Genomic DNA, 12,233 nt, shown 5'->3' on the forward strand with positions numbered 1-12,233 from the left:
AGAAAATACTTTGGTGTCTAACAACAAACCAACATAAAATTTTAAAAAGTTACATGCATCTTGTACGTGCTAGATGCGAGAGTGGATGGGAGTTATTTTAATTGTATTAACGGTACAAGATTGCGGTGTCTTGAGATTGTCGTGACAATGTTGCGGCCGTTCCGGACCCAGATGATGCTAATATATAACCACAGAAAGTTACTGTCTCTTGAAAAACAAATTAGACTACACCAGCTCTGTAAGCTAAACGAACTAAGTCAATTTAAATTATCTATCCACAGTTAAATAGGAACTCTACATGAAACCCTATTCATGCCGCCTGACAAACGTTTGCAAAAACTGCAAAGGCGACTGAACTAAGTGTCTGCTTACGTCCAATTTTGCAGATGTGCAGTTCACCCATTCTTGGCAAAACAGAAGAATTTTATTTAATGGCTTTTAATAGAAACAACAACCAACAATTGAATCACAACTTAAAACTTATAGTTGAGAGAAAAAAAAATCACTCGCCAGTTTTTACACGATCTTTAAACGAACGAATATCAAATGCTTGAGGCATTTTAAAGGATCTTTTAAATAATTAGCTGAAATCCGGGAATTGGCGAAAATATTAACATTTTAGGTTATGGAAGTTGGAAGTTATTATACAAGTGATTAAATGAGGACGATTTTATAAATGGGGAAACGGACTTTCGGCCTGCGCTGCCCCTGACTCGGCCTGGGCTGCCCCTATTATGTGGTGTAAAGGGTAGGTTTCTCGGGAGTAGGTACATGACCTGAGCTTGCGCTTTACCCACTAAATCCCAGGAATCTCCCGGAAATACCTGTGGGGTGGTGGACAGGGTCGTCGACACAGGAAACAGGGCAAATAGCATTGGAGCCAACCTTCTAGGAAATACATTACTATTGTATTAGAATACTGCTGTAATCTTTGGCATCAACGACTCAGGAAGTGATGGTGTCTACGGGTGGTGGATATCCGCCCCAAATAAACCTATTTTTGTTTCAAAATTTTAGATTTAAAAATACGCAAATTCTTACTACATATAATAAATCTTTTATGCTTCTTTTAATACTGTATATGATAGTGGTTTTTAGTACTGTATTATGACAAATTTAAATGTAAAATACTTGCAGTTATTTGAACTTGAATTCATTATTTCTTAGGCCGCGAACGCTAAATATGTAACAGATGTTCGTGTACAGTAGTTAAACAATAAAAAATAGTGCATTTCATCACTAGAGGGTACCTATTTAACAGTACTGTATTACGAAACATTTATATGTAAAATACTTGTAGTAATTTGAACTTGAATTCTTTATTTCGTTGGCCGCGAACACTAAATATAAAAGTAACAGATGTTTGTGTAAGGTAGTAAAACAATACAAAATAGTGCATTTCATCACTAGAAGGTGTGTATTTAACTTTACTGTATTACGAAACCTTTAAATGCAAAATACTTGTAGTAATTTTAACTTGAATTCTTTATTTCGTTGGCTGCGTACGCTAAATTTTGGCCGTAAAAGTTTAATTTTGATACTTACTTGTTCTGTGTTATTTCACCTAATAACAACAGTACATTTAATTCCATCCAACATAATTTTTGTTGGAAATGCACAATGTTGAATTGTGTGTTCCAATTATTAAATTGCAAATCCTTATATATAATACGTGAAGGCGATTTCTATAAAACACTACTCCTCCGTTAATAATGGACGGATTTTTACAAACGACGTGTCAAAATAAAGTATTTTTTGTGTAGACGCCCCCTTTCACCAATTCATGTAGTAAAAATCCTCGGGCTTTGCCCCACAGGCCATCAAAGTTGGAGTTTCTCCCATAAGATTAACATGGGGGAATCTAAATATTTGATTGGAAACTTTGTCCCCACTAATTTGAGAGAACGGTTGGGCGTAGAAACTTGGTAGAGGTGTACAAAGAAAGGTCTTGGTATGTAGATGAGTTATCAAAAGATAAACTAAGCAAAATCCCTCAGGACTCTGCCCCAGAAGCCTTTAAAGATCCCTCCACAACGTTGTTTACATTTTGGCCATGAGAATAATAATTTTAATGAAACAGCTGTTCATTTTTAAATTGTATTTCAAACAACACATATTTATTGGGAGTTGAATTCTACAAATAAGTATTTGCAATGTTATTTTCAGATTTTAGAATTGATTTTCTTCTTTATCATGCTATGTTTTGCAATATAACGTTCCATTACGAAATCAGTGGAAAATCCTATTATCACAGCAATTCTTAAATTATTTCTTATTGAACTATCTTATATCTATTGTACGGGTTGGTGTGTGACTTTTTCGCCACTTTTGCCTACATTTTATCATATTATTCTACAAAATATCAAATATTTATGTAGAAATATCTGCTCTTATTGTGTCTAATAAAATCCAAACTTAGAAACATTGCCTAAAATGGTACCTATCTTGACAAATTATTTGCACCTGCCTATATTACGGACTTTGACGCACTGAATTAGTAACATTATTGAAAATAACACGACATTTTGGCTGTAAAATATGGTACAAAGAGAAAATACTATTTAAGCAGCTACTGTCATGACAGAAAGGTCATATTCCTTTTTAACTAGATCACATAATCCTTTGACTGGGACGGGTGGCGTCGTCCTGTAATCCAGCTACTAGGAGGTCACGAATTGTGGATATTTATAGGAATGCACTGTGGATGCGATACTCCCTGGTGTGGATTAACGTCCGCACGAGTGAGTACTACGACTACCCGCAGTGCTATCCTGATAATTCATAAATACCAATGCAAAACAAATGGTTCCAATTCAACTATTATCAACTATTATTCGCTGTATGGGCTATTAATTAACAGCTGTATCTAAAGAATGTCGGCCTTAGTCACTAACAAGACTACAAGATCGCGCCACTCATCCTACACTCATCTCCATTCATACTTGGCTTAAAATACCTACTATGAATAGTCGCCATAAAAAAACGTATTAAAGGATTAAAGTATTTTAACAGCCATTTTACAGTATTTTTGCTTTTTGGAAATGTTCCATTGCTATGTCATTTGCATTATTTATTGTCAATGAAGCCACCAAGATCATATGAACTAGGAGGCCCCTAACAGTTCAAGAATAAAAGCCAACTTTACTTCATGTATTCCACTACACCTAACATTCCGTAGAGAGATTATGTTGACAACTTTATGTTATTGATAAGGCCGAGACAACTAACTGACATCCCCCATGTCAAAGAATGCCAGCTTTATCAGTAACCCCACAGTCAATTTCTCAAAACTATGCTAGAGGGTTCATTCATTGGCACAGAAGTACGATATGAACTGACGCTACGTGTGGAAGGAAAATCAAACTTACACTGTAACGGATATACCTCCCTTTGAAGTTAGAACGTGTCTTCTCAACAAACAGATATTTTTTCTCAAACACTGATGAAGTCGCGGAAGTGTTAAACTACAAGATCCACCAATACGATTTAAATACTATTTAAAGGTTCTACCAAAGGAAGAGATACCATATAACATACTAATAATAACTCCGATGACGTACAGGATAGGAAATATTTTAATCATTGAATGAACAACCAAATTTGGCAACTAACGCAATATTGTTATTGTTTTTACACTTATTACTTTTTGAGCAATGTTAAATGCTCAAGATATGTATATTTCGCCCAATTCATCGCAGTTAGATGAATTAACGTAAGCCTCGAAAGTAACCGTCGATTTCGACGGGTTTCCCCTACTTACATTAATTAATTGTTGAATGAAATGCATAGGGGCATTTAATTCCAGCCAACTGAATTTTCTGATTTTGTTTATAACAAACTGTAAATTTCTTTTATTGATTGTAAATATCTACATCACTAGAAGCCTTTTTGTAGTAATTGATCATTTAAACACTGCAGTTACAAGTTTAATTTTAATATTTTGTTGTACCAATACACCAGACTGTTAATTAATATATAGGATTATATTTTTAACGCATTTTTATAACATACTTGTCTCTTGTTACATTGGTTTAGTTTTTAATTTCGTATTTTATACTTAGTGTTTATCTGGTTTTTACATAACAAATTGTTATTTACTTTCACTTTGTATTTGCTTGTAAATAGGACACTACCAGAAGTTTTTTTAGGTAAACATTATTTTAAACACTGCAGTTTTTTGTTTACCTTACACCAGACTGTAATTTAATTAAAGTAGGCCTATCATTATTTTTATACTACGTCTCTTGTTTAAATTATCTGAATGAATGTACTACGAATGTACATTCAGCTGTTAAACTACAATTCACACTTTAAACTGAAACAAGAGGATCTACCCGTGAATTCACGGGTAAACAGAAACCACCATTAAATTAATTTAATCAACTTTGACTTTATATTTCATTTAAAGGGCCCAAGTTCGAGACATTTTCATGTGAAAGAATGTTAAAGGCAGTGGAACCTTCATACCTTACGTCCTAAGGTTGGCCGAGGTTGTACCTGAACACGCAGCTCTCTTTCACGACATCTTTAATACTTTTCAATGAAATTGCGATCTGTTAAAGATCGGTGACAACCTCTTGGAACGAACAACATACATGGTTTGTTAATCTCATAGTCATCATGGTTCGAACACTAGTTACTCACTTGTAACAAACAGCTATAAATAGCTTCACTGTCCATTCACCGCGACTCTTTTAAAAACGTAAAAGTAAATAATAAAATAAGTAAACAAAAATGTAAACAAACAAACTATATTGTCGATTGCATTGGCCAGCTGTTGTTCACTAAATTAATCAAATAATAACTTCCAAAACATGCAAGGCGTAGCCTTTTGAAAATCAGCCTGTGGGGCAGAGCCCTTACTGAGTTCGTCCATATAAATACTTTTCGGCAAAATCTACACACTCTAAGCTTCATTTTGATATGCCATATGCCTATATTTTTATTTGGTAAATGGCCTTAACAGTTTACATAAAATTTGATTGTATCACTGTAATAATATAATATACTGTTGTATGGATAATATGTTTGTACTATTGAGTGGATGGATTCTTATGTAAACAAGCATTGAAATCATATTAAGTGAGACTAATTCGTCAACGTTTGTGATTTATGAAAGCTATAGTGACAATAGGCGGATGGTGGCCCCACCTTCTGCAGTAGCCTATCTATAAAAGCTATAATGTATATACAAAACTATAATATCTATAACTAATATTATGATGGTCAATTTATACATATCCACCGTTTTTGTATCTTGAACTGAGGTGACACATATGTCGTCAAATCGTCGTTAAAATTGGTTAAAAACTGTTTAAATATACAACTTTTAGCACGGTGTTTGTAACTAAACTAGCCCAAACTTAGATTTAAATCCATCTAATACCTGCTCTTGCTCTGGAGTGCTCTGGGGCTCAGGTCCTTCTTGGAAGTACCGTACCTAATCCTATTCATAGTTTCTGGCCAGCTTGCTGTGTCAAACCATAGACAAAAATCACCCCTTCCCTACTTCCCTCTTACCCACAAAATCTTTTCAATTTACCTATAGGGAATCTTTTGGGGACAGCAGACTCAGAGCTACTTACGTTCCCTATTGTTTGTTGCGGAGGGTAAGTTTCTAATAATCACCCCAGGCCGAAAGTCCTACACTCTTATAAATGTAATCAAGTGGATTAGTTAAAATTGTCGTAATTTAAAGTCATTTTCCAAGTCAATAATAATATTAAGTTGTGTTTTTAAAGCAATCGGTAAAAAACAACGGATGCGTAACTGAAATCAATTATTTTGTGAAAATGAATAGTTAGAACTTGTTTATTAAAGTTGCCGATTGTCATAATGGAAAATGTGTCCGCTCACCTCACAAAGCGAGCTGTTCATGAAACATGAGCGCTAGCGCTCCTAGCAGCGTTAACTAGAGCTACGTGCCAAACTCATGTAGTGCAGAATCAGCCCGCAAGGAAGCGCCAGCCGTTTCCTTAGTAAAATTCTACTTGGATAACAATATTATTCGAATTTATTAATTATTTTGATTAGTAACACAATGTTATAAAAATGTATTGACAAGGTAAAATAAAATACTCATAAACAAAAAAAAAATTCTGGTCGATTGCACATCGTAATTCTGAAAAAAAACTATAGTTTACCATTTAGTACTCGCTAGGTAATAGGGGTCTAAATTTGGTCGGGTCTCTCTAGCGTCCTACTACAGATCAACTTTGCGCAGTGGCAATATCGTAACCAATGAAGTTCAACTGAGGTGCGATTATTGCTAATTGAAAACTTTTACCAATACCCCGCCATGGGGGCGTGAAATACCGCCCGCATCGGCAATTTTTGGCAGCCCTTACGGGGGCTCATAACATAACATAACATTGAAAATTACTGAGTGGTGGTGAGGTGACGGACACTGCACCTTCATAGGAGTTAGGGGAATGAAATGAAAAACAAAATTGGCCCCTTCATAAGTTGATAAATGTTGACATGGCTGCAACATCAACTATTAATTATTGCTTTCTTAGTTACTTAATCTTTTTATTTTGTTTCAATTAAGTATTCCATTATCATGTCATATGAGTAGTTTAAGAAAGATTTTATACTATGGACAATATTCTATTTACAGTTTGGTTTTTGAATTGTGTACAGTATTCTCATGTTAAATAGTTTTTTATGGCATTTAATTAAAAAAATAAAAAAATACAATAGGATTTTAGTAGGTAAGTCTACTTTGGTTAGTCTATGGATTTGCTGTCCAGGGCCGAAATGCCAGCTGTCGTCGGCATTTGGGGAACCGAGCAGGTTTTTATCTCACTTCAAGGATTTTTAAATCAACACAATCGCTGTTTTATTGCAAAATTATCGCATTTAAAATGAAAATCATATAGGCCTGTTTTTAATTATATTCAGTTTTAATCGACTACTCGATTCCCTTGCGTAGGACGGGCCAACAGCTAGTGTATTTTAAATACCCAAGCAGTATCTATGCTTTGCAATAGCTTTGTTTTATTGTCATCGTTGCCAGGCAAATATATATTAGCCTACTATTACTATACTACACTTTAGCACATATACATAGCAGAGTACCCATCCTTCGTACGTGGTTGGCATATAGTGTAAAATGTTTATTGCAGTTATACTCGTGCTTTGCGTTTGCAATGGTAGAGGACACGGTTTGAGAAAATTTGGTTATTTTAATTTACGGAATACTATAGTAACATTTCTACCATAGCCATAATGTTATACCACTGCACATAAACAATAGAAAAAAGTAAACGTAAAAAAGTAAACATAAAGTATAAAAAAGTAGTTTGTTGGTGCAGACAAGCCTTGTATGGTTTTTGCACCTATTGTATAATATGCATGTATTCATTATAGTTCAATAAATAAATTGATTGATTGATTGATTGATAAAGTTCTCATTGTGTAGCCTACCACAGCTTTTGGTTGCTAGTTGGTTAAAATTAGCTGTTGTCATAAATGCAAAAAAAAGTATAGTGCACCTGTTGGTAAACCTTATAACTTTTTAATGCTATTTAATATCACAGAACCAACTTGTGCAGTTACACAGCTGACAAAATTCTTTAATCCTACTAATATTATAAACTAGCTGTTGTACCCGTGCTTTGCAACGGGAAGAGGACACAAAATAGAAACATTTTAATCTTTACATATGTTGCATATAATAGTTACACATCATCCAACGCTTTTAGAAACAAAATTCAACTTTTATGGCCGTAATAGAAACGTTAAAGTTATGACTTTTAAATCTGGTAAGTAGTGGATACCACCATTTTGGTTTTGATTAATTTTAAATCTTGTGTAGGCTGATATGAGAAAACCTGACCAAATCTTCGAATAAAACTTTGACATACATGATTTACCTTCATCTCCCTTAATTACATATCTTTTAATTTATTATTGACATTTTAAATTTCAATTTTGATGTTCCAAAAATACTAATTATTAAATTTAAATGAACATTTTTATTTATTTCACTCTTCTTTATATTAAATCACAAATCCTTCCATCTTCAGTGTCTTCACTCACAATAAATCTTAAGCAAAACTAAGTCAGCTGTTTATAAACTTTATTGCTGTGTCTTATCAATACAGTCTTTTGAAATATTAAAGAAACTATATCTATAGGTACTATAAAAATTTGTAAACAAATAATTTAGCATTAAAGACAGTAGACAAAACTAATATGATTATCAAAGCATCAAGGACTAAAAAATTTAATAGCAAATACAGTAGCCTATATGTTTCATTGCATCTCTGATTCTACTCTACAAAAATAGCAACAAACAACTGAATGTACAAACCAGTTCTTTTAATCAGTTCCATCGTCCATTGCCTTTACATTTTCTCACTTACCATTAAGTAAACATAGTAACAGATATTTCATTGATTTTAGAAACAAAAGAACACTGTGTACCGCTTAGTTTTATGATATATTCCTTGGTTTAATTTAATCAGTGGTGTAGCAAAACAAGAAATAAATGTATTAAATAAAGTAAATGTGAACTGAAAGCTATGTCAAGATAAAATAAGAGTATTTTGTATTACCATTTGATAATTAAATATAGTTACACATACACAACAGGTTTTAGAAAACAAAAATCAACGACGTACAATTTAGTCATTGATGATATTCTTTAGTTTAATTTAAGCATAGTTTTAGCAAAACCCAATAACTAAATATACCTAAATATACATCTAAAAAAATGTGATGTGCAAGTTATGTTAAGTTAATCTACTGTAACACGTCATGTTAAGCAGTTCAAATTTATTTAAATTAGCCTCCAAATTCATAAAACATCTAAACATTGTAATTTTCATACTTATTCCATGAAAACATATCAATAACATTATTTTCATAACTTTAGACGCTTTAAAAAATCCAAAGCAGAGCCGGAGTTGATAAACCAACATTTATAGAAGCTTTTTTTTCTATAATCATTGACATAGTTTTAGAATAAATAATCCATGATAAAAGGTTAGATTAAAATAAACCTACTTCATAGTTATGGAAAATATTATATTTAATTTCTTTGTATCAGCTGTCTGAAATTGTGAAATTTGTAGTTTAGCAGTTCTTCTTGTTTACATTTAAATGTCAAAGCAAATGTAAACAAACATTGTTAGTGTTCTTGTCGCAGCCATGGAGACCAATCAATATTTACTTTTAAAATGTTCACCTCAGAACTTTTAAAGCCAAAGGGGCAAAGCCTATGGTCAGTATCGAAATGTGAACAGTCCTATAATGGTCCTTGGTATGGTAGCTATATTTTTGTAAAATTTAAGCCAAGTTGGTTCAGTAGTTTTTGCACCTATTAGTAACACACATACAGACAGACACCATTAGATTTTTATATAATAGTATAGATGAGGAAGTTTGGATGTATGTATGAATGTTTGTGACAAGTAAATTTAAAATTAGTTTCTAACAAGTGTTTAAAAAACTCTAAGATGTAATTACTTGACTTTATGCATAAAGTTTATACTCATTGAGCCGCACGGGTTCTCTAGTAACAGCTAATTTGAAGTAAGTAGCATCATAAAACTGTGATACACAATGAGAACTGTCAAAGTAGGATTGTTTACAGTAATGTTAATGTTTATGTTTTTAATTTAATACAAACTAGCGGTTGGCCCCTCCTACGTGCGGGTATTTCAGTAGGACATTTTCTCAATTTTGTATAGTGTGGTGAAAAATAGTGTTCGTACCACGAGCAGACAGGGTTTTTTAGCTCTCGATCGGAAAAACCTCATTTTCGGCCCTAGGTACGAAATGTTCTATTTCGTTTTAAACAGCAGTTTTTCATACATGCATCGCGGGTCTAAAGTAGTATTTTTACTAACTAGGGAGTAAAAATCAGCTGTTGTAAACAGTTATAAATTACGATTGTAGCATTCGCAAAGATCGACATTATTTATTGATTGATTTAGTAGGTAAGGTTTCAGCTTACTGTTGCACTATTGTTAATTAATTATTGTTCGACATATTGATGGCACAGTGTAATGTATGTAACACCATCGAGCGGATAATTATGAGAATTAGGTGGACCAGAACGTAACGTTCCGATCCGTTCTTGAGAAAGTTTCGTAGTTACACGTTGCTATAACGCTGACGAATTACGGTGGTTAAACAGGTAGTCTATGTATTGAAACTCCTACTTCCTAGCGAGAGTGTAAAGACTCTATATCTGTTTTTAACACGTTCATGCGGATAACTATTAGCAGTATTGCTCTATGTAATACATTGTGTTCTTATTTAAGTAAAATGGGTACATTATAAGGTAATTCCATTGATTATATTAATACTTTAACCATTTATACAGGAATTTTATTCAACATCCCGTTATAACTGTTAGCGCTACTCTGCGGTGTTTACTGGAACTACCTGCAGCAATAGTGCAGAATATGTCCGCTACAGAAGCACAGCGCTAGCTATTTTTCGAGGAACAGGAAGCGCTTGCTTCTATAGAATAGACTTTATTTTTAATCGTTTTGAAAACAAACTTGAACTTTTACACTGTGTTAATACTTCAGGAATAACATTATACATTTTTAGACCTAACAAAATTGTATCAATTTTGTAAAAAATACTGAATTAGCTTTGAGTACTGCACTACTTTTTGCTTACTTCTTAATTTGTCATTGAACAAGCTATGTATTATAGGTTCAGTACTACCATAGAAAATTCCTAACACCTTAAAATAAAGGTACAGTATTATATTTAAGAGGAAGGATTTCTAAATTAACAAATAATAGACGAGAAGGTTTCATCTTACCTTTACTTTTAATCATCCTGACAAAATGTTTTGGAAGTTTAAACACAGATTTCAAGTTGGTTTCATGCGCCCCTTCCCAGCAAAATAAGCCAAAGTCAATTCTGCTATGTACCAGAGAGAAATATAGCATTCTTAAAACATTTTCTGGATATATATTTCTCGGCAAATAAAAATATCTATTTAAATAAAATTACAGTTTTGTCTGTGCATTGTGTAATACCATGTAGTTTTTGGTTATTTTTACATTTCATAGCCTTAAGAGAGACGAAACGAGTCTTATCTGAATTTCTGTCTGCCTGTTTGTCTGTCGCTCTGTCATTCTGTCGGTAACACCAAAATGTCAATGTACGCGGCCCACTCCTAGAAAACTAGAGTACAGATCAAGATTCCAATAATTTTTCTGTATTCACTGGATTGGCGAGAGTGTCTTCGGACTTTTTAAATTAGCAAGTCAGTTAAATTTGTTTATAAAATTAAAGAACCGTTTTACAGTATTGTCTTCCGCGTCTTAGTATAGGTTAATGAGGTATAAATAAGGTAAGGTAGCTTTTTTATCAAAGTTGCCGATTGTCGTAATGTAAAATGTGTCCGCTCGCTCGCTTACCTCACATAGCGAGCTGTTCATGAACCATGTGCGCTCCTAGCAGCGTTTAGGGCTACCAAACTCATGCAGTGCAGAATCAGCCCGCAAGGAAGCGCTAGCCGTTTCCTTAGTAAAATTGTACTTGGATACCAATATTATTCAAATTTAATAATTATTTTGATCCGTAACAGACTATTATAAAAAAGTATTAACAAGGTAAAATAAAATTCTCATAAATAAGAAAAATCTGGTCGATTGCACATCGTAATTCTGAAAAAACCTATAGTTTACAATTTAGTACTCGCTAGGTAATAGGGTTCTAAATTTGGTGGGGTCTCTCTAGCATCCCTCTACAGATCAACTTTGCGCAGTGGCAATATCGTAACCGATGAAGTTCAACTGAGGTGCGATTATTGCTAATTGAAAACTTTTACCAATACCCCGCCATGGGGGCGTGAAATACCGCCCGCATCGGCAATTTTTGGCAGCCCCTACGGGGGCTCATAAACACTTAAAATTACTGTTTGGAGTTGAGATACTACCACGAACAACGACACTCGGGATTAAAAAAACCAAAATTGGCCCCAATGTTGGCATGGCTCTGGCTACAACCATAGATTAAACATACTCCGTTTAATCTATGCTACAACGTCAACTATTAATAGGTAGTTGCTTTCTAAGTTGTTTTTTTGTTCTATGATAATTATTCATAGCATTAAAAAGTTATAAACCGTTTACCAACAGGGTGCAGCTTTTTTATATTTATATATAACAGCTAATTTGAAGTAAGCAGCATCAAAAAGCTGTGATACACAATGAGTACTGTCAAAGTAGAATTGTTTACAGCAATGTTTATGCTTT

General features: G+C 33.6%; 2 non-coding genes across 2 annotated transcripts; both read left to right on the plus strand.

Moving 5' to 3' along the window:
* Nucleotides 1–6,211: 6,211 nt before the first annotated feature.
* On the plus strand, nt 6,212–6,352 carry LOC128993664 (U4 spliceosomal RNA). Its single transcript, XR_008490793.1, has one exon. It is a non-coding gene; the product is annotated as a U4 spliceosomal RNA (small nuclear RNA).
* A 5,379-nt stretch (nt 6,353–11,731) lies between these two features.
* On the plus strand, nt 11,732–11,872 carry LOC128993666 (U4 spliceosomal RNA). Its single transcript, XR_008490795.1, has one exon. It is a non-coding gene; the product is annotated as a U4 spliceosomal RNA (small nuclear RNA).
* The last annotated feature ends 361 nt before the right edge of the window (nt 11,873–12,233 follow it).

This window comes from Macrosteles quadrilineatus, unplaced genomic scaffold, assembly GCF_028750875.1.
Source record: "Macrosteles quadrilineatus isolate MER2022 unplaced genomic scaffold, UCM_ALF_1.0 Scaffold_4__1_contigs__length_99947679, whole genome shotgun sequence".
In the NCBI taxonomy this organism is placed as follows: Eukaryota; Metazoa; Arthropoda; class Insecta; order Hemiptera; family Cicadellidae; genus Macrosteles; species Macrosteles quadrilineatus.